At 46.1% G+C, this 26,212-nt stretch overlaps 1 protein-coding gene across 1 annotated transcript in view; it reads right to left on the reverse strand.

Moving 5' to 3' along the window:
* LOC1276498 (midnolin homolog) overlaps positions 1-23,843 on the reverse strand; it is a 92,484-nt gene extending 68,641 nt beyond the window's left edge. Inside the window, exons 1-2 of the mRNA XM_315855.5 lie at positions 23,761-23,843; positions 12,214-12,239 (exon numbers count right to left, since the gene is read on the reverse strand). The gene's annotated coding sequence lies outside the window, so the exon portion shown is untranslated. The remainder of the gene's footprint in view (positions 1-12,213; positions 12,240-23,760) is intronic.
* Between the last annotated feature and the right edge of the window lie 2,369 nt (positions 23,844-26,212).

Consider the following 26,212-nt stretch of genomic DNA (forward strand, 5'->3'; position numbering starts at 1 on the left):
CTCCGAAAGCTCGGTGCTTCACGTGACCACAACACGGGTTAATTACACGTGCGTACTTCTTGGTTGGTGGTGGTTGAACCGACCAGGAGGTTTGAGCAATGCCCACCGGCCGCTCTTTGACCTTTTCGGGGCGGCGTGCAAATGCAAAAATAGTAAAGCTAACAGAAAGTGGAATAGACGTCGAAGGCGTCTCGTGACCTTTGCGATGGATTTAGGGAGGCTAGATAAAATCCATACCCGAAACGCAAATTACTAGAACTAAGCATAACCTTCCGCAGTTGCTGTATGCTAAGCGCCAAGGTACCAGATCGTGCAGCCTACCGTTCGGTAATAACTATAATTGCGTGAGCGCACAAGTTAGGCACTGCTGCGAAGACCTGGCTCACTCACTGTGTGCATCGATAAGTTTGTAGCTGCTGCAGTTCGCTATTGAGCGAATGGCCAGTCAAGCGGGTGAACTTAACCTTGCGGGCGTGCTTTAGTTTGGCTACCGGGACTGGAAGTTGAGAAGCGCACGAAGACCGTACCAGCAGACCACTGGTACGAGGAACCTCACGGAACCTGCCAGTAACTCTGTGTATCGATCAATCGTAAGTGAAGCCATTGGGGGTTCCAAGAAGGGCAGTTAATTTCTATGCGAGAGCTGCTGTCAAGATCCGCTTTGGGGCAGCATTTCTATCGGAGAAGCCTAAAATTCTCCTCGCAATGCACCTCGCAAAACACTGCCCGCGCCCGTCTACAGCCCGATGCACATTCAGGAGCGGCGGAGCTTTTGTTTGCAGTTTGCAAGAACGGGGCAAAAAGCGTTGCATTTTCCACGCTCTGTTTACCAAGCGCACGCGGGATGCTTATCGGCTTGCCGGAACTAATCACTTTCAGGCATGGGAAGGCTTTCCACCCATTTCCTCCTGTCTATCCTGTTTACGTGGCTGCACGGTGTCCGTGTGTGTGTGTGCGTTGTTTATTACAATCCCTTATTTATGCGGCACAGTAGCAGAAGCTTAACTTGCTTTGACCTTGTGTGAAGATTAATTACATTTTATGATACAGGACTTTTCCAACTCAAAACACATTGCTGTAAGGCTCAAACGGCCATGCGTGAAACGGAAGAAGCTTTCTTCATCAGTCTCACTGAGTGTATCATTGTTTTCCAGTTGGTAGAAAGGTAAAAGGTAAACACTCGCCCACCCAGACGCACAAAATGTAATAATCGTATTACACTGACAACCTGTTGCCGTACCATGTGGGCTGCTGTTAAAGCGGTTTTGGATGTAAAACACAGTATTGTAACACTCTGCTACGCTACAATGTAATGAAAATTGCTGTCAAGGTCGGCACCGGATTGCTCTGCTGTCTAAGGCACTATACCCCTGGGGCTTTGCTGTTCAGTGAAAATATTGTTGTTAATTATTTAGTTGTTTTCCAACGCCACAGCACAATCGCAACAATCTCGAGAGCGCTCATTAATGTTTGTGGGTTAGGCAACAACTTGCAATGCGTACAATTGTGCTCGATTAGGATCGGTTTTATAGAATGATGATGAAACTCACACATATACATGTGAGGTAAAGGGTTTAACGAGTTGTAAGGCAAAGGGAACCATCTCATTAGCCCAAGGGTGTTCTGCATGAATTGGGCTCTACTTTTAAAGCGACTTCATAGGCATCTTTTGGTGAAGAAAATTTGTGGAAATGTTTTCGTTGTACCATGTTATCCTTTTCCGCATTTGTAAGGCTTATTTTAAAGCAATCAGAGAAAAAGGGTCCTTAGAAATGCTCTCCGTAACATTGCTGCTGGCAAATACCAAAATCAACTTCCTATTCCAGGACTAGGTTTGAAAAAACAGGCGGATAAGCAGAATCCCCCATTTTAATATTTCTGCATCTCATTGCGCACCCCTGCTCCTGTAAATGGCAAAGATCAAACACCAAATTGACCACAAATAATGTGGCATAACTTTTTTTCCCAATAATTTCAATAATGGCGTCGCCCGTCCCTGTACCGCACCACTGCGATCAAAACAAAGCCAAACAAACTTTCTTTTCTCTGCAACGCTCGTTCCGTCTTTAGCGCGTGGGGAGACGACGGTGCTGGAGAGAAAGCACCGGCCGAAAGCTCCGGAAAGCAAAGGCATTGAATTTTAATGAAGCAATTAGAACGGTGCCCGCCGGTGCGCGATTCTCCGCAGGTTCCTTTTGTTGATGTTGCTGCTGCTGCTGCGAAGCGCCCGCGGAGGGAAACGGAAATGAATTTATTTAAGCATAGAATATTTTAAGAACCGAAAAAGGTATTCCTGTGCGTTCTTCTGTTTTCATTTCTGGTTTTTTTTGTACTTCTTTCCCTCTGGCTGGGGAGAGGGGAGGAAAAAGAATTGGCTTTATTGCTTTGAACTTTTTGATGGTGAAATTAAACTCTCAAACTTTGCCATCTTAGTGGTGACATATTTTATTGGAGCTTTTTTTTTTGTTTTTGTTCGTTGATTGTTTTGAAAGACACGAGGGATTTACCTTCAGTGCATGTTGGACTGGTTTTATTTTTGCAAAATTAAATTAAACTTTCTAAAAATACAAAATCAACACCCTTCCAACAAGGGCACGGTGCCACGAGGCATCTAATCATGCCGCACGCAAATGCCCATTCGTCCCCTTCGTGCCCAAACACCAATCGGACACCCATCGTTGCCCCCCCCCCCCTTTTGCCATGGTTCGTCAAAGCTCAACCCTGCTGCACGCGATAGCCAGCACGCTCCAGTCGGTTCGATCTTTATCTGCTTGTTGTTTTCTTCGCGCTCGCGTAAAAGGTCAGCCCTTCGCACTTCGGCTGTCAAAACACATCTTCAGTGTGGTCACGGCACGGGCATGGGACACGGCAATCGAAAGGGGGAGAAGGCAAAAACACGCAAAATCTGCACACAAACAGAACCCCTCAGCTTGAGGAAAAAAAGGCACCGACGCCGAGCAGCCTTTCCCCGTGCCTGCCGACGAACCGATTATTAATAGCTCATTAATCATTCGCACTATGTTGCGGTGGCAGAAAACGAACTGGGGGGGGGGGGGGGGGAGAGATGCACACACAGCCACACAAACAACCATTATTACATGGCACGGTCGTTGCTACTTAGTGCATACTGCAAGCGCACTGCACCAGCTGCATTTTGGTTTCGTAGTTGTATTTTTTTTGTTTTATTGTGCACGGATTTATGGTTTGATGGGTTTTTGTGATAAGTTTGTGACAATGCATCTGCTGTTTCAGTGCGGTCGTTGATGGGGTAATTGATGCGCAACATTTCAGTGTATTGAAGGGGAAACCAATACGATTACAGAAACTGCACAACGTTGATTTCATTGTAGTTCGATGCGTTCGGGAAATTTTTAAGCGATTATGTGGAATTTTGGTTCCATTGTCCACTCAAATTTCACATTACATTTATTAGGGTTAGTTTGGTCTGGTGTGTACAATACTACTTTTGTGTTGTAATTATCTTTTAAAAAAATCGTGTTGTAAAAATTACCACGAACCGTTTGCACTCAATGCATTCTCGTTAACTGCAGACTTCAATATAACAATAAAGGAACATAAAACCATACAAACACTCCATACTTGTGTATTAATAACAACAATAACATTAAAGCCTTTTAAAACTGATTTCGTTTCGATTGAATATGCAATTGGTGCATCCGAGCCACTGACTGAAATCATTGCAATGCACCATTATCAACACTCGGGCACCAAAAACACGCGGTCAGGATATTGTCGTCATATGGTGGAAAATGGATAGTAAAAAAACATCCCTACTCAACAACACGCGTTGAACATGCACCACATTGGCCAACAGCAGCAACAGTGTTGTGTGTGCAATATGCCACCAGCCAGGGCTTGAAATTGGTGACACGTTTTTCTTGAACCAACACTACGGCCTCCCACAAAAAAAAACCAAATAAACGTACACAAAAAAAAAACATACAAACATTAAGCCTCTTTTCCTGCTGATTTCTCCCGTTTTGCTTCTGCTCAATAGTCACCGGAATAAATGCATAAAAAAGCACAATAATAATTTGCATGCTTAAGCGCAACGGACAAAAGGGAGCCTCGAGGACCTTTCAGTGAAATGAAACAGAAAATAAATTCACACACTACACACGCACAACGCAACACTGGACCACGCGTGACACACACGTGTCAGGATGAGGATAATTGAGACTTTTTCCTAGCGGCTGTTACGCACAAGCTTCTGCTAACGTATTCAAAACGCGCATCTGCCAGCTCGTTGTGCGTTAAACGATTTTGGATGCATTTTTTCTGTTTTTTTTTTCGAGGGAGAGGCATTCATTGTGTACCATCATGCTGGCGATTCTTTGTTGCCGAACCAGAGGGCCAGTCCCGGCGGGTGCTTGCGTGCGGAAGAGGATTACAAAAAAAAAGTATTTTTAAAATAAAAACTGTAATCATACTTAGCGCGAGAAAAGCTGCTCCGGCTTAAGCGGGAATTGTTGGCGCGAGCGCGCGCGCTCGTGGAATGTGAAAAACTATTTGCGACCCACTCGCGCGGTGGGCGTTGTGTACGTGATATTTCAATAAAATTGGAAAGGGTTTTTTCGGCAGAGAGGTACAATTTGTAGCCGCCGCGGACAAACTGACCAACGGGCTAGTTAAGCGCCCACGCCATTACTATTAACGTTTGTATTGTGATTTATTTCTTTCTTTTTTGTTGTGTCTCTCGCTCGCTTTGCTTACCATTCTCTCTTTTGACACTTTGACACATGCTTAACTCGATTTAGGCGCGACGAACACACAGTGTCGTTGGGTGAGTAAGGAGGGAAGGTTAAAAGATTTGTGCAATTTTCTGCACACAAACTGTGCACCGCAAGGAAAAGGGCGCTGGAAGTGTTTTCCTTCGTTCGTCGCGGACGCCTGCAAAGCGAAATGTCAGCCATTACCCAACGTGAGCCCAACGGAACGCTACCCCCCCCCCCCCCCTCCCCGTGCTTTCGAGCGGTACTCGTCTCTGATCTCTGAGGCACTGCGCGCCCAGCGCGCGCATCGACACACAAAAACAACGGTTTTGAGTCCAGGCTCGAACCGCTCGAGCCGAACGCATTTTTGCATGTTTTAGCAATTATCGGTCAGTCTCGCTAAGCTACAGCCAATGCTCGCTTCTTTTGCCGCGCGGAGCGGTTTGAGCACGGTCACATAATGGTTGACCTCCTGACTTATCGCTTTTAACTGATTGACTTTTGGCCATTTTCCCAGCCCCGTCTTGTTTGGCAGCGAGACGGTGCAAGGCGCGCTTGGTTTCGGTATCGGTCGAAAGCATTCCAGTCCGTTTTCACGACGACCGCAATCGACCGACGATCGACCGATTGATCTTACCCGGACGGACACGGTGCAGCACACACAACACACACACACACACACATACACAGACAAAATAGCTTTCCTATGGTTGATTTCGCTTTTCCGGTGGTTTTTGCTCTTTTCCATCTTTTCTGGCATGACCTTGATTGCGGTTGTGTGCCGCCGAGTGGTTTGGGAAAACTAGTTTCCCATAATGATTGGTTAATTCTATCAGCAAAACAAGAAGTGGCAATCAAGGTTGGCTTTCCACGACTTCAAGAGGGGGGAAATTGTAGGAAAATTATGGCTGAATCTTAGTGAAATTGTGAGTTTGGATGTAAGGATGTAAAATGTGGTAGCAACGATACGCCGATTGTCTTTCATAAAGGCAGCAATTATCTAAAATCATTTCATATAAAATTTTGCTTTAAATAAAAACGTTCCCTCGTATACTAATAAAGTGCCCTCTGCCGGAAATAAGCGATACTACTCTTGCTCTTCCATGACAGACATGAACGTTAAATTATTGTACCGCATAGCTAAAAAAAAGCTCACCAAAAATCAAATCAGGAAGGAAGCGATGCGGAAGTAATATTAACGATCGTTCAAATCTACTTCAAAGAAGCCGAACGTGGCACGGAAGCGTCTTTCCGTCAAGCAGCAGGTAATTTAAAGCAATAGAAACCCATCAAGCTTTGCTTTACAGCTCCAAACTTCAATGTGTTACGGCACACAATTTATGGCTTAATTTGTCAAAAACTGTTTATCATTATATTGCTTTTACAGCATGCTCCTTCCCGCTACTACTCACAACAGGTTAAACAAATAAAGTATGAAACAATTGATCGATTATTGCTCTCCAATTGTGTCGGCCCGGGTATCGTATCACGATCGCGAAATGAAACTATACCACCGTCACGGCTCTTCTTCACCTCCCGAACCCGGTTGATAGTGAAAAGTAAATAACCCACACGACACACTTCAATTGCTACCGCTACAATACCATCTATCGCCCATCAATCATCGGAAATTCAATCCATCACAGCAGCAGCAGCAGTGGCAGTGGCAGCTTGCACATTGGGGACGCTGCAGGCAAATAAGTTTCCCCGGGAGTGTGCAGTGTATGCGCATGTGAAACGCTTCCGGTGTGGCGTTGTTGGCAAACTGGGCCAACGTGCCGTCGCCCGCTACACGCCGGTTGCCGACCTTTGACATCGTTGAACGGTTAACTGTCGTTCGCGGAAGGGAGGGGGGGGGGGAGGGTGGGACGCAGCAATTGCAATAAATTTTCATCTCCACGTGTACTCCCGTGGTGTCACTACCTACTCGCCCATGTTTGAGGCTTATTACGTTTGTCGGAAGCCACGTGGGGATAGATTGGTACAGGGAAGTACGCCACCACACGGCTGCATGGAGCGGGATGAAACTGGGACGTAACAGTTTTTGCACTGGCAGCTTGAAAGGATTTTTTACAATACACAATGGGGCCAGTGGTGGTTCATTTTAAGAAAAGAGTTAACTGAAAAGGAATCAATTGATCCCTTAACATTCATCTACATTCCAGCACAAATCCCCTTTCAAGCACTTTAAGCGCGGATGTTGACCGTTTTGGTAAGCAAAGTTTCACTTCGTCAAACGCGAATGAGAAGCTTTCATTCCCTTTTCTGTTCTGGAATTTAACAATCGTGCCAGTTTTACCCAAAAAAACATTGAAGCGCTTAAAACAAAAGATAAAGCGATCCAAAAGTTGCCAAAGTATGTCAAACTGTGGGTCTTTCGCGAGACTCCAAAATCCACGCCTACGGCTCGGGAGCCAGATGTATCTTTGTTTTGTGTGTCTTTTTTTGCAATACCACTCTCTCTCTCTCTCTCTCTCTCTCTCTCTCTCTCTCTCTCTCTCTCTCTCGCTTTCCTATGGCATACCGGGAACAGCACCAAACGAAGATGAAAATGAGGCGAAAGCGCTGGCACTGCGATCAGATTGAACCTGGACCACCCAAACCATGTCAAATTGGTCGATCGATTGATGCAGTGCAATTAGAGTTGACTCCTTTCTCCTTCGCGGGGAAGAGATGGAGAGAGTTGTTTTTGGGGTGAGCAAAATTCCACCACCAACGCCCGGTGAGTCGGGGGAGGGGTTTTTTTGCGATAAGCCAAGTATGCCAACACTCGGTTCAAGTGTCGAAGAAAGCGACGTTAGTGGGGTTAGAAATTAATAAAATCAAAACCTTTTGCATGATACGTACAATACTCGTGGGCAGGCTTTAAGGCATCCGAGGTACATCGGTATCGGCGATGTTCCAGTTCCGAGGAGGTTGCCAAGATCGTGCTGGTCAAAAGATCAAAGCCGCCTGAAGGTACTGCGTGCCGAAGGGATTTGCGCGATTGAAATTAAGGAGAAAGCCTGAAAAGGGGAGAGAATCTAAGAGAATCGAAGGTGGCCACCATTCCTGGGAACGTTGACGTGGGTGATGACTGACTGAGCCCGTGGAACTGTTGGGATTGGAGTTCTAGCGTTGAAGATGTAGCCTAGCGTACAATCGGACCAACCAGTGGTAATAAAGGTGTAATAAATATCTCCAAGTTGGTATTCCAAGCTTCTTAACCACTGATTGATACTGACGTGCAATAAACATCTACAACCGATTACAGAGGCACACGCACGCAACAGCGAGGGAACTTCTCTTCTATTTCAGGCACATTTCTAAACGCAGCTCATAATCCGACTCGATTCTCGGAGGGCTTGCCCTTTTTCGTAACCGGCCATCCATTATTCCGTAGAACCACCGTTATGGTCGGTCCGTGGGTAACAGCAAACAGCCACAAATCCCTCAACAAACCGGTCAACGGCTGTGACCTTTTCCCCCAGCGCAACCAGACCTTCTCAGTGTCCGTGCGTTTCGTACAAAACTGGACGAAGATTAATCAATAAGCTCTCACGATCACGCCAAGCCCCAGCCCAAACACGTCGGGCCACCACCTTGCTGGTCTAACGAAACCAACAAAATATAAAATAAGAAGCAACCATTATCCTCGACCGGAACGAATCTTCCTCCAAAGCGTGTTTGTGAAGAGCCGGAGCGCGTCAGAGTGCAACACCACGGTAAGATGGTCAGAACTTCCCTGCGAATGCTGGGGCTAGCTTCTAGAATCGGTGGCATGGGGTTTGTTTTTCAGGTTTTACCTCTCTTCTGTCTCACCGAGCACCGACCAATATCTAGAACCTTGATGCAATGATCTGAAATGCATCCTGAAGTTGGGGTTGCACACCACCCGAGATGACCCACCGACCAGCAGGGACCGCTAGCAAACACGATACTTTTGCCCACCCATTCCCCAACATCATCATCATCGCCATCATCATCGCTGGAAAGAAGTCCCGTTCTACAGTATCTCGAATCTCCTCGAACGGCGAGGACGCCCCTGGACGCAACAGCACGGCGAACCGGAATCGAAGCAGTTCAAAACTTGATTAAGATTGACTACGTCAGAATCGCAAGCGGGGCATGGGAACAGGGGTAGAACTTCACTCGGGATGGGTTGTAAAAATAATGCCCCCAACAACCGTTACAATTATTTAGCATTCTAGGAGGCATTTGCTAGGAGGGCACACGAATGCAAGAACCTGGGTCCTACAAGCCGAATCTCCCCTTTCTGGGAAGTATCACTAGTAAATGTAACAAAACGGGATCGTTCTAGCTGTGCGGAGGGTGTGTGTGTGTTTGAGAGAGAGAGAGGCGATTGCGCCGGGATTGCATCTCCGATTATATCCCTTGAAGCGAAGATTGCAGCCGTGCCGCCGTTTTGCCTATCGAATGCACTGGGAAACGAAACGAGGCACACGAAAAGGGTATGCAAAAAAAGCGGCCAAACCAATAAACAACAGCAACTCCGCTGAGCGTGAAGCGAACTGGAAAAATACGCACACACCAACAGCGACCATTTGCAGGGGGAGAGAGCAGTGTGGCGTGGAAAATTTGAAGCATCAGTGAGTTGTGCCGGGGCGCGGATGTAATGAAATATTAATTTTGATCTTGAACAACAACATTTGTTTGCACCACTGCTCGTACTGCTTTGGTTCTGGATCGGGCCGGAACTGGTCCTTGCCTTATAAGGAAGACTCGAATCGGACGACTCGGTATCGTGAGGGCTGAGGTCAACGATGTGGATCTATCTAGCCAGTCCCTTGTGCCACGGGTCAGAATGGATGGATGGGTTTTAGCATGCATGCATGGTGGAAGGCTCATTAATCTTGCGGCCACGTAAAGGTAAATAGGTAAGAGAGAGCGCCCGGCTCCGGAGGAAGTGGTTTGTTTGGATCTATTTTTATCTGTTCTGGGCTGGTTGGGTTGTGAATTGGAGCTGCTTGGCCGGAGGGAAAGAGGGAGGCGAAAAAATGGATTACCGTTCTTTGGAAGATGCTGTACAGCTCTTTGGATGTAGCTTCTTTGGAGAGCAAATGAGCTAACAGGAAATGAAAGCAAAGTTCGTTTCTTTTCTGATTTCCCAGTTCTTGATGTGTTGCTCTTTTTTTTGGTCCATGTGTTCCTGCTGTTTCGTAAAAGGGTATGAAGAATTTTGGTTTGTTTGAAAATCATAATTTCTCACTGCTTGAATGATTTAATAATCCAATGATTCATAAAACAATAGATATTTCTTCTCTTTATGTAATGTAATATGTAATTTCTAGCAAAAAATAAGGATGGAAAGAATCGTCTGCCAAAAGACTTTCAAAATCCAGTACACAGATTTGCCATCTACTATTTTTGCCTTCATTTCTTCGCCTCATCTCATCCATCCCTTTACCACGAACGCTCCACGGAAGGAATGCAAATCGAAGCACTTGACGAAGACTTTGCCCAGTTCGATCGGCGGTCCATTTGGCGAACGGCGGCGACCGTGATGGAACCGTGTCAAATCCGCATTCGCATCAACCAAACTGAGCCTCTTTCTCTATCCGCTCTCTGTGTCTCTCTTTCTCTCACTGTCATCTAAACGGTTGTTTCGTGCTGCAATCCCTTGCTCCCTTGCTTCCCTAGGGGCTATAGCGAAGGGAACTCCAGCATAACCGTCCGCCAGCCGTCCTCCGCACGTACTGTACGTGCATCGTGCAAAAGCTGGAGGGTGTACCCCCGCCAGCATGATGCTGGCGACGCGTATTTACCGTTAATTTTTGCTGGACAACATATTGGATTACCCACACACACACGTGCGGGAATGAAGAGAGATAGAAAAGAAATGGGAAAAAAAAATAAAACGCTCCCGAGCTCCATTTGACGTTTGGTCATGCGAGTGAGTCCCGGGCGACGCATTTGACGGTTTGCGAAGACTCGCGGGCGGGGACACTTCAGCGTGCCGGGAGCAAGAACGCGGGGTTCCGGACATCGTTCGGACACACCGGCACACATGGACATACACACTTGAGTACGAATATTTGCGCGTTTTCTGTGCCATTGAGCTGTAGTGCTCCACTGACCGGTGTGTGTGTATGTGTGTATGTGATCGTTTCGGACCATTATCGGCCGATTTCGATTGGAATTTTTCTCGCTAGTGAAGCGGACAGGAAAACGGAGGGAGCTTCAACCACTCGTTAGAAAATGGGGGAACCGTGGCAGTGTCAATGTTGGCGGCACCAGTTGGCAAACCGATGAAAAACAAACGCATCCTGGTACACGGAGCGGGTAAAGCGCTTGGTATTAAACGTCCCTGGACCCACACTCAATCATTGCCGGTCAGCGGGTTCAAATAAATGAATTTTTATATTGCTCCGGTTGCTGTGCGTTTTTATTTGGTTTGTTCCCGCAAAACCAATGCTCGAACTGGCTGCATATCGGGTGTAGTACAACCATTTACATACTTCACAAAACAATTGGAACATTTTTTTGTGGCGAGACAATCAAATGTTTAACGTTTTCCCCCGGTTGTAAAAATATTCTTTCGATGTACGATGAACCGGTTTTATGAACCAATGGGCTAATAAATTTGAGTTTTTTTTTTTATGCCACTACATCCAATGGTCTGCTATGGCCATTGGAAACATGGGTCCAAAATTGCCAAATCATTTGTCGCATGCAAATCTGTTGCCGTTCTTGCCACTTGCTTCCGTTCCAGCGTAATCTCTCTTGTTCTCCCTTACTCCCTGTGGAACGTTGGGACCCGTTGGGATACACTGTCAAACAAAGATCCTCGTATTTCCCATGACCATCAACCCACTCCATCGGCAATGGCTTATGGGACTCCTTCCATATGCTGTGTAAAAAGATGTAACAAAAAAAAACTCCGAATATGTTTCGCTACTATGCCAATGATGCGCCGTTTCGAGTGCACAGCTGTCACTAGGTATGTTACATGTCGTACTAAAATATCTCCGATACAGAATATCGCATCTTTTTTGCCCCTTTTTTCTCCTGTACATCGATTCCCATTTGGGAGGGTTCCGTGATGGATAGCTGCACTCCGGAAGTGAACTCCGGCCAGCGCGTCGGCAGTGTGAGTGTTATGAATATTGCAGCGGTTCGGTTGCAATTCGTCCACCAGATGACGGAACTCGTTACGGTGAAGGGGGGACCAGTAATCCCCTTTTTCCAGTGCGCAATCGAGACTCGGTTGTTTTGCGTACTTTTTTCCTCGACCATTACACCCTCGCTCTCTCTCTCTGTAGAGCTGGTTTCACTGGTTGACAGTGTGTCAAAGTTAGATGGAGCTTAGAATTGGGGCTCAGGTGCTTCGGGGAAACACAAAGGGCAATTTGCTTCCGATTGAAGCTTGCTCCATCACCACCAGGAGTGGGGAGATGGAAGCCTAATTGGCTTTCTATAACACGATCAAAATTGTGACGTTTGAGGTACATGTTTCAAAACATGAAACATCTAAACTTACCAGGAAGTCGTTTGTTGATGTGTGATCTGAAATACGAAAGAAAAGAAACACGCGTTAGTAACTAAATTGTCATAATATAGATGTAAATACTCTGGATATTAGTTGAAATGCTTTCAAATACTTCAATATTTATGTGATAGCCTTCAGGGCTTCAGGATAAGTTATCTTTGATTGCGGTAGTACGTGTTTTCTTTACGATACTCTGACATCTCGTAACTAATGTTGTGAATCTAATAAACCTCGTGACATTCCCACAATGACCCAAACTATCCTCGTAGTCTCCCAACGCCATCGAAAGCGGATCCGATGGCAGAATTATTAGCGAAACGTAGGACAATTCCAATAAAACAGACACGGACAGCGGCGGCAAATGCGTTTTCCCAGCCCGATATCGATGCCAACACAAACCGTGCGCCGGTGTATGAAGCAGCGTGCAGAAAGCAGGACACAACCACCATACCAACAGGGACAAAACCACTCAGCACACATACACACACACACGCCAACAGCATCATTTCGAGCGCAATTTTCGGTTAATGTGGGTCAAATCGAACGCGATGCCCCTTGCCGGGGAATTGATGCGCATGGGAAATGATGATACGATGCTCCAGCATCCCCCCACCCGTTGAATCGTCGTGCCACCGTAACGAGCGGCCAATCTTCACGAAGACATCCGCACGGCCCAATACCCAAGGGGGAATGTTTTAACATGGCGTGTGGTCACTAATGTACCGCCTGCCCCCCTGTGGAACGCTTCCACAGAAAAAGGGCCAGACCGGACCCGGGTGAAAGATGGGTGTGAATTTGTTGGAACGCCAATGAAAACCAAACCCTTTGCGAGCCCCGTACGTTTTTTTTTTGTACGGGTTGTAAGGGTAGGAAAAATTACTACCGAACAACCCAATGGGCGCGCGAACGGAGCGGCTGGAATCGAAATGGAACGTAAGAAATGTGCCGGAGGCCCCCATTAAAGGCTTTCGGTGGGAGAGAGGAGAGAGAGAGAAAAATAGTAAAGACATTCCAAAAAGAAAGAGCTGTTGATGGGGAGGGGGGGGGGATGAGAAGCCGGGAGGAAGGCTGGCAAAGAACAAAACGATTCGGTATCGGTGGATCGGCGGTTGGGTTTGGGGGTCGACAACGATCGGGAAACCGTTTGCACGATCAATTATTTCATAGCCATCGAGCGAACGACACGGAATGGTTCAATTTTCCACCTCCTCCAACCACTCTTTAGGGCATCTTCTGGCCACGCGGGCGCATCTTGAAGACGCGTTTCGAAGGCGAATCGGAAATGGCCGCTTTCCCGGGGCCGCAACTCCTTCGGCAATGTTTGGAAAATTGGATGGGAAAAAAAAAGCTTGCCGCTGTGTGTGCGCTTACGGAGCTTTTCGGGACCGTCCAAATGCAATTACGAAGTAATGTGTCAGCCATTTACCGTTTCGTCTGTAATCGCCGCTACCCGGCAGGGGTTGTGGGAGGGAGCTATGGTGGCCGCCAGTGATGGAGCCACTATGAAACTAGCGACCGACGTGCTGCTGGAGAAGCATTCACAATATATTTTCTTATCAACATTTTGCGGTGAAGTTAAGCGATAAGAGTGAAGTAGCATTTTGTTCCATTTTGAAGTGTTTCTTTGGCCAGTTATTTTAGTATTCTTCATTATGTTGTTTGTAGTAGTTTAAGCATGATTTTTCAGAGATTTTACTAAAAATTTCATATTTTTAAGATTTTCCAATGTGAAAAATTAAGGTTTTATTTAATTGTTCGAACGTTTAAGAATGTTTTTTATAATTAAATTTCGAAATATGATCGATTCTTAAATTGTTGGTGTTTTCTGTGTATATAGGCATTATTTTACTTAATTATTTTTGTATTAATTTTCATTCGACTTCCAGCAAAGCTTAAATCTTCTTCGACAGTTGCGCAAAGCCATAATTTGTCCAAGAAAACGATGGAAAAACGTGCCAAAGAATCAGCAAGAAAGCAAAACGTGGCATACAATTTTGGCATTCGCCTTGTTCGCCTCCCACAAAAAAGCACCCACACAAGCACACACGAAACTTAATTTTGCTCATTTTCCAATAAGCGCCTGATCCAATTAACAATTTCAACTGATCAGGCAAGGTTTTCGGCTGACCACAGCAAAACGGGGTAATTATTACAATTGGACCAGTATGTATGTGTTTCTAACATACGTGTGTGTGTGTCAGCAATCCACAACGTCATGTAGCCGTTTCCGTATCGATGAGGTCAATGTCGATTCGAAACACCGGTTCTTCGATTCAAGACGGTCGGGAAGGCGAGTAAGGGGTAGAGTGGCATCATCAACAAAGCTCGTCCCACCAGTCACGGGTGTATCAATATCAAACTGTGTGTGTGTGTGTTTGTTTGTGTGTCAGTGTTTTTCATTCCGTTCCGAGTCAGTGGCAGCGTATGCATGCATTTGTTGCTTTTTTATTCCGACCGCCCCTTCCAACAAGCATTAGGAGGTCAGGGTGTTTTTCCGACTTTTCCACCATCCACCCCATCCAACCGGGCTTTGTTTTAAGGTCGCATTCTGTTGCCGTGTGTGTGTGCGTACGGCGGCGACGGCACGGTTTTGGGGCGGTGCTGGTGGGCGAGGTCGGTTGAACAATTTTCCGGTTCGACGGAACAATAAATATTTCTTTACGAATCGGCACCGCACAACGGTAAGATGGCACATACCTGCGTTTTCCGAGGTGGCCCTGGCGCCATGCAATAAGCACCAGAAAACGATGCCATGTGTGTGTGTGTGTGTTTTCCCGGGCCCGTTTTTATCTTCCAACCCCAACGAAACCTGATGCCCCCGGTGCGCCTACCTGTGAGAGGAGTCTCGAAGAAGTTATGTAAAAATAACCGAGATGTAATGTGACATTTTTCTTTTCCTCCCATCCCCTCCCACCCCGATGGTCAGCGGTTGCCGGTACGAAAGAGCGGGACGGACCCGCGTACGGTAAAGGTGTCGTTTTTCCGTGCCGATTATGCTGCGCTGCGGTGGCTCCTCTTTATGGGAGGCAGCAGGGTTTGGGTGTGCTTGGAGTGTTTTTCTTTCTCCTTTTCTTTTCCCCATTTGCTACGACCGATATGTGTGCGGCGGAGCTTTTGCTACCGTCTCGCTGTGTTGATGATGGTGTTTCTGTGGGCCTTTTTATATGGCTTTAGTAACCCGACACCCGTTCATGCTCATTCTCTCTTTCACTCTACCATGCATGCATCTACCGCAGACCACATTGGGTCATTGCAGGTTTCTATCGGTCAGTGGGAGAAAAATGAGGTTTTTTTTGTGCGCTGGAACCCGTTACCATCATATGCGCACCGACACTGCACAAAACGGGCGCACAATGCAATGGAAACGGCCCATCTGGTGTGATCACTACCGTGTTAGGGGGGAACGGAATCAGTCGCCAGAATCGTTCGAGATTGACGAATAGAAAGCACACTGCGAAGCAGGAAGCGGGACAACAGCAGGGCACAATCTAAGCACCCAATTTGCTTCTGTTGACCATTTCCATTTGCTTTCCCTTCCACACACAAACCCTTCTTCCATTAGCGTTTTGGGTTACCGCTTTAAGCGGCCTTCTATTAGGGTTAATGTTGTAAGTTTCTGTTTGGTCGTTTTATCTCAAACGAGTGGTACAGCGTCTTTAGTGGAAGCTTGGAGGTCTTTCGTGAAGGCCACCCGAATCATGTGTTGTTTTTCGACTTCTCTTTTTCCATGTCAATGCTCTTCCGATACTAAAGAACACAACAGTAGGGCTTAGAGACGAAACATCAGTGAAGCGGTTTAAGCAGATCTTCCATAGAAATATTAAACAAAAAGGAATTATTATTGTCCTAAAAGCAGTACTGAAATGAAGTTTTCGTATATTTCCATTCAATAATGATGGATCATTAAAAAGGTTCGTCGCTTTGTATATTCGCGATCGTTGAAGTCTCTTGTTCAAAAGCAGAGCAAATGCCGCGATTAAAAGTCTATTATAATTTTAACATTAAACACATTTAATTTCTTTGCTTTAAAATAAATCATTTTGTTGTATTTCAATGCAGTATAACCTTTTCTTCAGCAAAAAGCATAACAAAACCTAAAATAACAACGTCCAGCTTGCATTGCCGTAGAAAGCAGTTGACAGATGACAACTGCTTTCTGTCCCTATTTGGTTTTCCGCTGAAGGAAAAAAGCATCAGTCATCCCCAAAGTCCAAACCTTATGTCACTGAGACAAGATGTTGAAACACACTCCCCAGCCACTCAGTAAGTAGGACACACACACACACACACCTTCCCGGGGCAGCCAATTTTAATGTTATTTATTATTCCGCTGCGATTGTTCTTCCTTATCGGAATGTGGCGATCGACGACGATCCCAGCCGTCTCCTAGGGAACGGTTTTGATTCTTTGCCTTGCCTAATCAGCGACCGGGCACGGCACGACCGGGTCTAGCCCGAGGCGACCCGCATGCAACACAACAACCTCTGGCGTCCCCCCCCCCCCCTATACGGCGTCAGTCGGTCACCGGAGCAAAGATTCATCATCGTTTCCTCCGCGTGCACGTTGACGACAAAACCCCACGATCAACGCGCACAAGGTTTGAAGGGGTCCCGGAAGACGCAACATCGGTACTGCCTGCGCACGCTGCGTGAACCAACAAACACCGGGGGAGGAAAAGGCAAGATGTGCATGATCGCACCCATCGCTCGGCACACACATGCGCGCGGGGTGGTTAAAATCTACCGACACACATCGGAGACGATCGCGATGACGATCCGTACGGGGCAGCGCTAAAAGAATGGAGGTTAGGAGGCATCTCATTGTTTGCAGATAGAGCCAACGAACCACATCAAAACACACGGGCACACACACACACACACACACTCATCAGTGAGGCTGTATCGTACGTGCAGCTTCTCATTGTCAGGGCCACCACCCAGGAAAGGAGCTGGTTGTGGTTCACCCGCTTCATCCTCTGCTTCAGGACACACTAACCTATTGCACTCCCGTTTTTTTGCAAACCGCAAAAGCCCCCACAGGAAAATGTCGGAATTGGGTGAAAATGATTCATGGGTCAGCAGGGCAAACGGGGATGGCGTTCGCGTTCGACAAGCAAGAATGATCGCAACACATCCATATTCCGCGGACGGTGTGCTGCGGCCAGCATTTCCGCCCCTGGGGACAAGCATTCCACGCGGGATCTATGGGAAGCACGAACGGGTGGACCCGCGTACAAAAGTGACCCTTTTGCCCGTGGAGGGATAATACTTCGCTTCGGAACAACCTTTCGAACAGCCATAACGAACCGAAGAAACCAAAAAAAAAAAAACAATAGGAAAAAGAGTGTGTGGTCACGGATGAACCTGGAGGGTAAGAGGAAAAAAACTAGGCAAGAATAACGTTCGATGGTCGATTGTTTCCTCTTCCCTTGGCGGACACGCGGGCATTCCGACCGGTTCATAATTACTTCCAAGAAATATTGCCTGCATTAGGAAGGGCTTATTGTGCTTCGTGTGTGTGTGTGTTGTTGTTTTGTTTTTCGTTGCTTTAGTCTGCAGTTCTCGAACGCCACACTATCGCTGCACTATGCATTGACCCATCGGTACACGAGACCTTTGGCTCGTATTGTTTGGTGGAAAATTGATTTTCATTGCATTTCGTTGCGGTTGCAAGCGATTTTTCCCAGACCTCTTTCTTTTTTCATTGCACTGCCACACAGGTAAAAGTGTACAGATGAGAAGCGCGCTTGTGCTAGTTTGCTGTTCGGACAATTTAATTCCTTATTGCAGTTTATGTATGAGCTCTTTGGTGCAGCTTTGCAACCAAAATGTACTTTGCTCTTGAATTTACATCCTGTTTTATAGCTCCGGCGCTTATGCTAACCCCTATTTCAAGGGCTTTAACCAACAAGAACAAGACAAATATTACGCCCTCGAGGGAAACATCTTACGCTCGCAGTTTCCTCATTACTATCGCTGTACAGCCACACAGAGCACAGTGTAAGCAATTTCCGGCTGATTTGCAAAGAGACGATAATGCTCCTTTTCTTGCCTCGTTCGGGTAGGGATGGAGTCGAACTGGTTTCGTTTGCTGCAGTGGTGCATTTTCAAATGTCAAATGAAAATGAGGCCCACATCTTGCACATCCGCGATTGATGGCTTCAGGAAGCGGTCCGAAGCGGACGGTTCCATCTATAGTTAATGCGGTTGAGCTACAACAATGTAATGAACAGCAGGCAGAAGTGGTTGCAGATCTCGTTTGTGATTAATCTAGCACAAATCCAGATGTGTGAAAGAGCCTTCAATGACGATGGAGAATCGCTAGTTACTACTTGAATGTGGAGTTTGATGGAGTTTGAGCTTTTGAAGTGAAACTTATTTGTCTGTGACGTCCTTTTTTATGAAATTTTTTTGATTTTTATACGAAATATCATTATACAATATAAATACTAATCTTTGAGGATGAAGCAACTTTAAGCCTTTTCTAACAAAATTAATTTGAGATATCTATTAATTGCAAAGTTTCTATTTTCTGAATGGTTTATATAATTATAACGTAATTTTGAAGATGAAAATATGCACAAAAAGCAGCCATCGTGGAACTCAAACCTCTCGCATTAAACCTCATTAGGGTATAATGCAAACCTCTTCCCGTTTAGTTTCACGCACCCGCTAATGAGTGGTGCTTTCACATCTACGGTCACTAAGCTTTTATTCGCCGGTCTTGAAATCGATCCGACCCGTCCGAGCTTGCAAATTAACTTGTTGCTTTAACTCGCCATCTACCCACTGCAGTCTACATAGTGTCTAGCGAGCGATATGCCAACCGGCATAAGTACATCGTGCGATAGGGACACAAGGGAAGGGAAATGGTAATAAAAAAACACATCACACACATTCGCAAATTGATCGGGCGACCAGTATTCGGGCGAAGGATTGGCCGGTGTAAGATCGGGACCGGGCAGAAATATTCGCACGCGGATCGAAACCCTAATGGTTACGTGATGGTGCACAAAACGCACTTCGACGCCGCGGCCACGAATGGAGATCTTCAGCACAGCGATAGGGGCGGCAAGCAAGCACGATACCCCTTCACCCGGGCGAACGAGTCGATAGAAACTTACATAATTCGATTCGGCCCGCAAAACGGGAGGGACGCGCAAAAACTGCTGCCTTCACCCAGGGACCGGTGAAGGCATTTAGGCACAATTCCAACGCAAGACGCCACCCCAATCCTAGTGTTTCAGCTTGTGCGAGACACTGTGCCGTTCGGATAGCGTTTGGCAGCCTTTCCTTCACACATGGAACAACGGCTGCTGGGAAGATAAAACGTTCTTCGACGGCTCTGTCTGGAGGCTGTCTGTTCGAACGTCACTCTCGGCGAGGGGTGCGTTTGGGTAGACGCGTTGAGAACGCATACGCGTGACGCAGTACCACCGGGGCCCGGTTTGACCACCCTAAAACACGATATCAGGGGGTGTACACCACCTCCCAAGCATACGTACACACGCTGACAGTCTATTAATTGGATTTTATCTAATTGAAAACGAGCAAACGCAACCGAGACTGTTGGGGGGAGTAGCGATAAGATTGGTTTGAAGTATTTTTATTTCTTTGCTATTTTTGCTCTCTCGCTCTCTCTCTCTCTCGCGCTCTCTCTCTCTCTCTCTCTCTCTCTCTCTCTCTCTCTCTCTCTCTCTCTCTCTCTCTCTCTCTCTCTCTCTCTCTCTCTCTCTCTTGCTCTCTGCTACTCGTGCTGGAAAGCTTTTAATCAATCGAAACCACGAAACGTGCACAGGGTCTCAAAACTACACGGAAGTTGCACGGACAAATTTGGCAGCCCGTTGGCTCGCTACGTTTGATCGTAGCGGAATGAGATGATGTAATTAATACACTCGCGTCGCGTGTGCACGGTGGGCTACAAACATTACCTCCCTCATACGTTTGGTTGCACGGCACATACATGTAGCTATTCATTTGAAGGACTTTAAGGTAAATAAAATTAGTTAATTACAAGAGCAGCTCATTGATTTGAGTGCAATTTACTTATGTGATTGGTAGCTCAATTGCGTTGCAAAATCGGACCGAAAAATTGGTGAAGAATCTGTAACATGGGCAGCAAATTACAAAGCTTTTTGGATGGTTCCAGTGTGTGTTTGATTTTGCATCGTCTATTTGATAAAGATAATTAAAATGTAACCTGCACCGTCCATGAGGAGTAAGGTTGGTGGAATTATTTGAGCGAAGCATTGAGCCAAGTAATCAAAAAGCGCGGAGATCTGTTTTTATGGACAAACGTAACGATATAATCTAATTAGTCAAATAAAAAAACTGGGTTTCAACCTTAAATTTTTAATGTTAAGCAGAAATTGTGTAAATCAGTTGTCGAAATATTCTGACTACAAATGATACGTACTAGGTTTGATACATTAAACTGTGGCTTTTAATGTAATGATTTTGGAGAATCTAATACTCCCGTTTGACGTTAATTTTAAGAAAACTGTTAAATTCAGCTGTAATCATCGCTTCAGCAAAACCTTTCAAAACAAATACCTGCACTGTAGCCCTGTATCGAGTTTTGAGCGCATGTATCATAAAACAGAACAAAAACAAAGCCCCCGTTGAGCTAACAGTCAGTCATTTGAAAACACGCACAGCCAAATATACAGTTACCCGTACCCATGTGGTGGGAGAAGCAAATGCACGATAATAGCTGTTACTCGATGAAGAAAAACACAAAAAACAACAACAACAGAAACAACGGCGCCCGAAGACACCTAAACTAAAAACAAAACAAAACAAACACCAAAAACAAAGGTTCTATCAACGTGAAAGTCACCCGGTGAAAGATGCACAAGTGAAAAGAAACAAAACAGCGATGACGTGAAGTATAAGAGAGAAAAAAACGTACGACCTCGTGTCTTAGCGAGAGTAAACGGAGTCGAGGTGAAACAAGGAAGCGAGCAGTGGGAGTAAAACAAAAACACCGAAACACTAAACCAACCCCCGTCACCCCACACACGGGAGCATGGGTAGGAGCATTTTGAAGAAGCAAAAACATCAAACTAGGTAATTGGTGTGGCGTCGGGCGTCGGATCGCTGGCACGCACTGGGCACAGGGTGGACCTAGATTAATGTACTGCCGACCGATAGTTCTGCCTACTGTAACGTAACCGCTACGGGGCAGAGTGTCGGACAGATAGTCGTGCCATGACGACGGTGGCCTTCGAAAAGCTAACTGTTCTTGTGTCACGCTCGACCCTCCCGCCAAAGGCGGCCAATTTGTACGCGCGGCGACGTCTCCTTCAGTGCGCAGTACTAACCAAGAGTGCGTTTTTTTATTTTGGTTTACGGTGTATTCATCCGTTCATCCCGTTCGGTCCAATTTCAGCACCTTCAAAGAAAAGCTTTCGGTTTTGTGTTGATAGTAATTTATACCTCTTACGGCAGGAGTAGCTTAGAGGCTGAAGCTTTTCTTCGTCTTTTTGTCTCATATACTGTACATTTTTTCACTTATCTTTAGTTATCGATCGGATCGGATGTTGATGTAACTGTAAAAAGGTTTTGCCATCCTGCCATCTCAAACCTCTGGGGAGTTGCGATGTGCTTTGCAACAATGTTGGAGGATTACAATCTTCAGGAAAATATCTGCAACGCAACGTGTCCGACATCTTCCGTTTGCACAGAAACGAGGGAGTTTCTTATAAGCATCTCCTATCCAGGAGAACTTAAAGAATCAATTCAATTACACCTTATAATGAGTTCGTTCTCTCTCTCTCACTCTCTCACAACTGTCCCAACTGTGGCAAGTTCTCCCAGTATGCAAGGCAAAGATCATTACCCCGAGACCCGAAAGCCGGAGGTCATAAATCTTTCATTTGCAGATAATCTCCAACAGAGGACCTTCCGACACTTTGCACACGCAAGCAGCGTGTACTGCTGCGATCCAGTTACATCTGCCCCTCGATAACGTCAACAGGTACTAGCCGAACGTCGGCCGGCTTCCTTCCGTTTCGATTGGCCGCCAACGCTTTGCCCTTAGCCGCCCTGACCATCATCAATCAAAACATTATTAATTATGACAAAATAATTATCTCCACCTTCTCATCTCGGTCGTCTCTCTCGACTCGACCGCTGGGGTCAGCCGGCCCTATACACATGGGCAGGAGCATGCTGAGTCACGGTTTGGGACGACTGGGAACATCTCGTTAGAACCCTGCGCCTATAGATACACTGATACACTGCGGGCCAGGTCAATGACCCTAGCCCGCACGGAGCGATTGGAATCTCATGCTAGATCAAGTTCTTGCCGGCGCAAACAAAGTTTCCTGGACACTTGATCTGTCTGCGGTGAGGTTGTGTTACCACAACCACTCACGGGAGGACCTCCACCACTCACTGGGGCTTCTTTTTTTTTGCTGTTGTTTGCCCATCTGCGGCGACGAGATCAATGAAAGATGCGCTTTAAGAGGTGGATGGGTAGGTACTAGCCTCTTTCAAATTGGTCATAGACCGTTACGCTAAGCAATGTTGGGTCGATTACACACCAAAAGTGAACTTCTAAGGTTAATTTCCTTCTTTTAGAACCTTGCAAAAGGCAGAATTTCCAAAAGAGAGTTTTTTTTTTTCTTTTAATCTACCTCAGATACGACACAATGGAACACAAACACACACTCAAAAAAGCATAAAACAAGATGAGTGTATGCATGTTACTTGTTAAGCAAATGAAGCCGACGTGTGTAGAGCTTTTGGAAACACGTCCTGTTACACGTTAAACGAGCGTAATCGTGCAAAGGAATAAAAAGCGTTTTTATGCTTGCCTCATGATGAAAGAAGCGTACAAAAGGACCCAAAAAGATGTACTAAGGATGTATCTCCCTTCATTCCACTTTTTTTTGGCTTACCAAATTATGCAGTTTCTGCTTTGAAAGCGCCTTCTACCAGTCTTGTTGTAGGAACATTCTGTTTTAATTTTTTTCTCCTCGTTTTGGTGGATCATGTCGCTTACCCGAGAACAATAGTTCGTCCTTAGCAACTACAGCATCTCCCAAAAGCATGCCACTCTAACGGCTGCTTGTCGGAACCGATTCGTTTGCAAAGTTTTTTAATGAGACACATTCTTCTTCCACCCGGCAGCATCATCCTTACCAAACTAACACAACCTGTACAAGCAAGAAGGGGGAAATTATAACGAATATCACACCGAACACACCGAACAAGAAAGCGGCAGCTGCTGTTGTTGCTTGTTTGTTTGCTACAACTTGGCACTCAGTTGTTTTTTTTAATTTAATTTGCGAAAGCAAGAAGATTCAAAAACTAACAAGTTGGGCGCATCACAAAAGATCCGTGTTTGGAGCAGTTTTAACACGGCCGTGGGGAGGAAAGTTGTATGCCCTTCGCTTGATAATTGATAATGCTTTGATTCCGACGAGCGTATCCAACTGGTAGGTTGTTAGTGGTGGAAGTTTTCTCTCGCACAGTATTGTTTCCGTAAGACAACAGAGCGACGTGGTTTGACGTTGAGATAAGACACACTAACCTGCAGAAGATCCTGCCCGAGGAGAAGGGTTTGAAGCACACAAAAGGAACCACGTGGCTGCACCGTCGAAATCAAAGCTGCAAAAGAGAGAAAACACAACACCATTAAAATCACACACCACAAAGATATAAAAAAAACAACCAAAGAAACAATACGTTTCGGTACCGGAAGTTGACATTTATTTTGGCTCGTTTCCTTTCTTCTGTCCCGTTTTTTGATAATTCGCAACAAATCGCGCCGAGAATCTCAACGCTTTTCTGCATCCATCCACAGCTCGCAAGCGGAAATGCATCGATTTTCTGTTTCCGATTGTGTGTTTGGTGACTTTTTTTTATTTCAGATGAAGGGACACATATTTTGCTATGTGACAAGTGACAGGAAGTAGCTGTTTGGGAGTAGCTGTCATAAACACGGCTGTTAACTGAACCGGTTTTCAAGCACGATTCCGCGCGATAAATCCGGTTTGACATCCGGCGTAAATCGGAAAGATAAAATGTATTGTGCGCGACAGCAGTCTTTTATCGTCTTAAAGGAAGCGTGGTAATCATCCTGACCGAGCTGTGAAGAAACCGGTCAAGTTGATTAATGCGTCTAGTTTGAGGGATAATTGAACAATCATTCGCTTACCAAATCACCCGTTCGGCTCATTTCCCATTCACGGACTTGGGCGTCAAAACATTTTGACGTGATGCCACTCAGCTCATAAACATACAACAAACAGGCACGGCGCAAACCAAACGTAGTGCATTTGACTATCGGCATTGTGACGTCTTGTGCGCGATTGATCATAGTCGCCCAATCACGCATCACAGCCATAAACCAGCGGCGAAGGACGTCGCTTCAACATTCAGCACACTTTCGCCCACTCAATCACACACCGCTTGTGACCCAGTTTCGGCTGCACTCGTAACACTTCCCAATCTTTCAACGAGCATTTCGACGGCTCTTCGACGGCTCTCAGTGACCACAGTGAAGGGTTCTTCACGCCAGTGTCACTTCACGCTGGCGTGTGTATCGATAGAAACACATCGCAACAACAAAAAACTCTCACCATATATTGAAGTGGTGGTCCCTAGGGTTGCTCCTCCCCGGCTGGCGGAACGCCACGGCTAGCCAATGATCATCGGTATTACCTCACAAACCGACTAGATCGCTCGTGCGAGTCGAGGGCAGCAGTCGCGGAGACCAGCAGGGGGACATCTTTTCAACCTTGACAATGAGAACAATGCAAGCCCCGAAGAGTGCCTCTAATGTCTTGCGATACTTTGGGGATATATCTGTGCACAATGTGTGCGGGGAAGTAGCTTAAGGCGCAAGCGACTATGTGGCATCGCGTGAAGGAAGGAAACCCCAACCAACCCGTAGGGCACAATACATACACATCATGGGTCCGAAAAGAATGGAAGAATGTGGAATGCATTAACATAATTCCGCTTTCTTCACTCGGTTCACCTCGGGCGGCACCTCAATTCGCATCATCATCATCGCCATCATTCAGCGCGGCAGAGACGAACCGTGCCAGCCGCGTGATACAGCTGACAGCCGTGATACAATGTGTGCCAAACTGTTCATACAATCGCGATTTTATTTTCTTCCGTCTTTATTAGCTTTTTTGTTGTTCCCCTTTTTGTGTGTACAGAGGGAGCAGAAAAAGCTGCTAAAAGAAATAATTTTGTGAGTTTTCTGTCACCGTGGTACACTGTCGTCGCTATCGTTGCCCGCAGCAAACTCCACACCGCAAACTCCACTGCTTTGGAAAAGTTCAAACATTGAATCGCAACCTCAAATGAGTTTGGGTGAGAGTGTGGAAGCTTTGGCTCATTCCATATTTTCCCCCCCATTTTCCACCCCCCCCCCCCCCCCCCCCATACGGGAAGCGTGAAGGTGGTGATTCGTAACGACAACGGTACGAACGACGAGATTACATGGCCGCCAGATATGGGTGGATGATTGTTGTAACACGACCAGGAGGTATTTTCGGTACAATATCATCAACCGGTCGCGGCAAACTGCGGCAGTTGCTTTTCCATTGTCTGGGTAATACTGAATCGGGAAACAAAATCTTACAGCATGGGCTGCAAACACACTTTGGAAGGTTGTTTCCTTCGACGGCTTCAGAAGACGGTTTCCATTTTAAGGTGTAAAAGTAAAGCAAAAGAATGAATATAATTTACACTGCTAATGATTGCATCGCGCATGAAGGGAAATGGCTATGGTTCTAGAAACACAGCGAAAACATGAAACTCGTCTGCTCCAAAGGAACAAAAAAGCCTCCCACAAACACTACAGCGGAAACGTTTTGTAAACCTTCCTACTGGTCGGACCAACGGAGCGTTCCGTTTCTCTTACAATATTTGAAATTTTGATCAATTTTCGAGCACCCCCCCCCCCCCCCCCCCTCTCGACGTTAAGCCACGTCTGGGAGAAACAGTCAGCGACGCGCCAACCATAA

This window comes from Anopheles gambiae, chromosome 2 (genome assembly GCF_943734735.2).
Source record: "Anopheles gambiae chromosome 2, idAnoGambNW_F1_1, whole genome shotgun sequence".
NCBI classification, from domain to species: domain Eukaryota; kingdom Metazoa; phylum Arthropoda; class Insecta; order Diptera; family Culicidae; genus Anopheles; species Anopheles gambiae.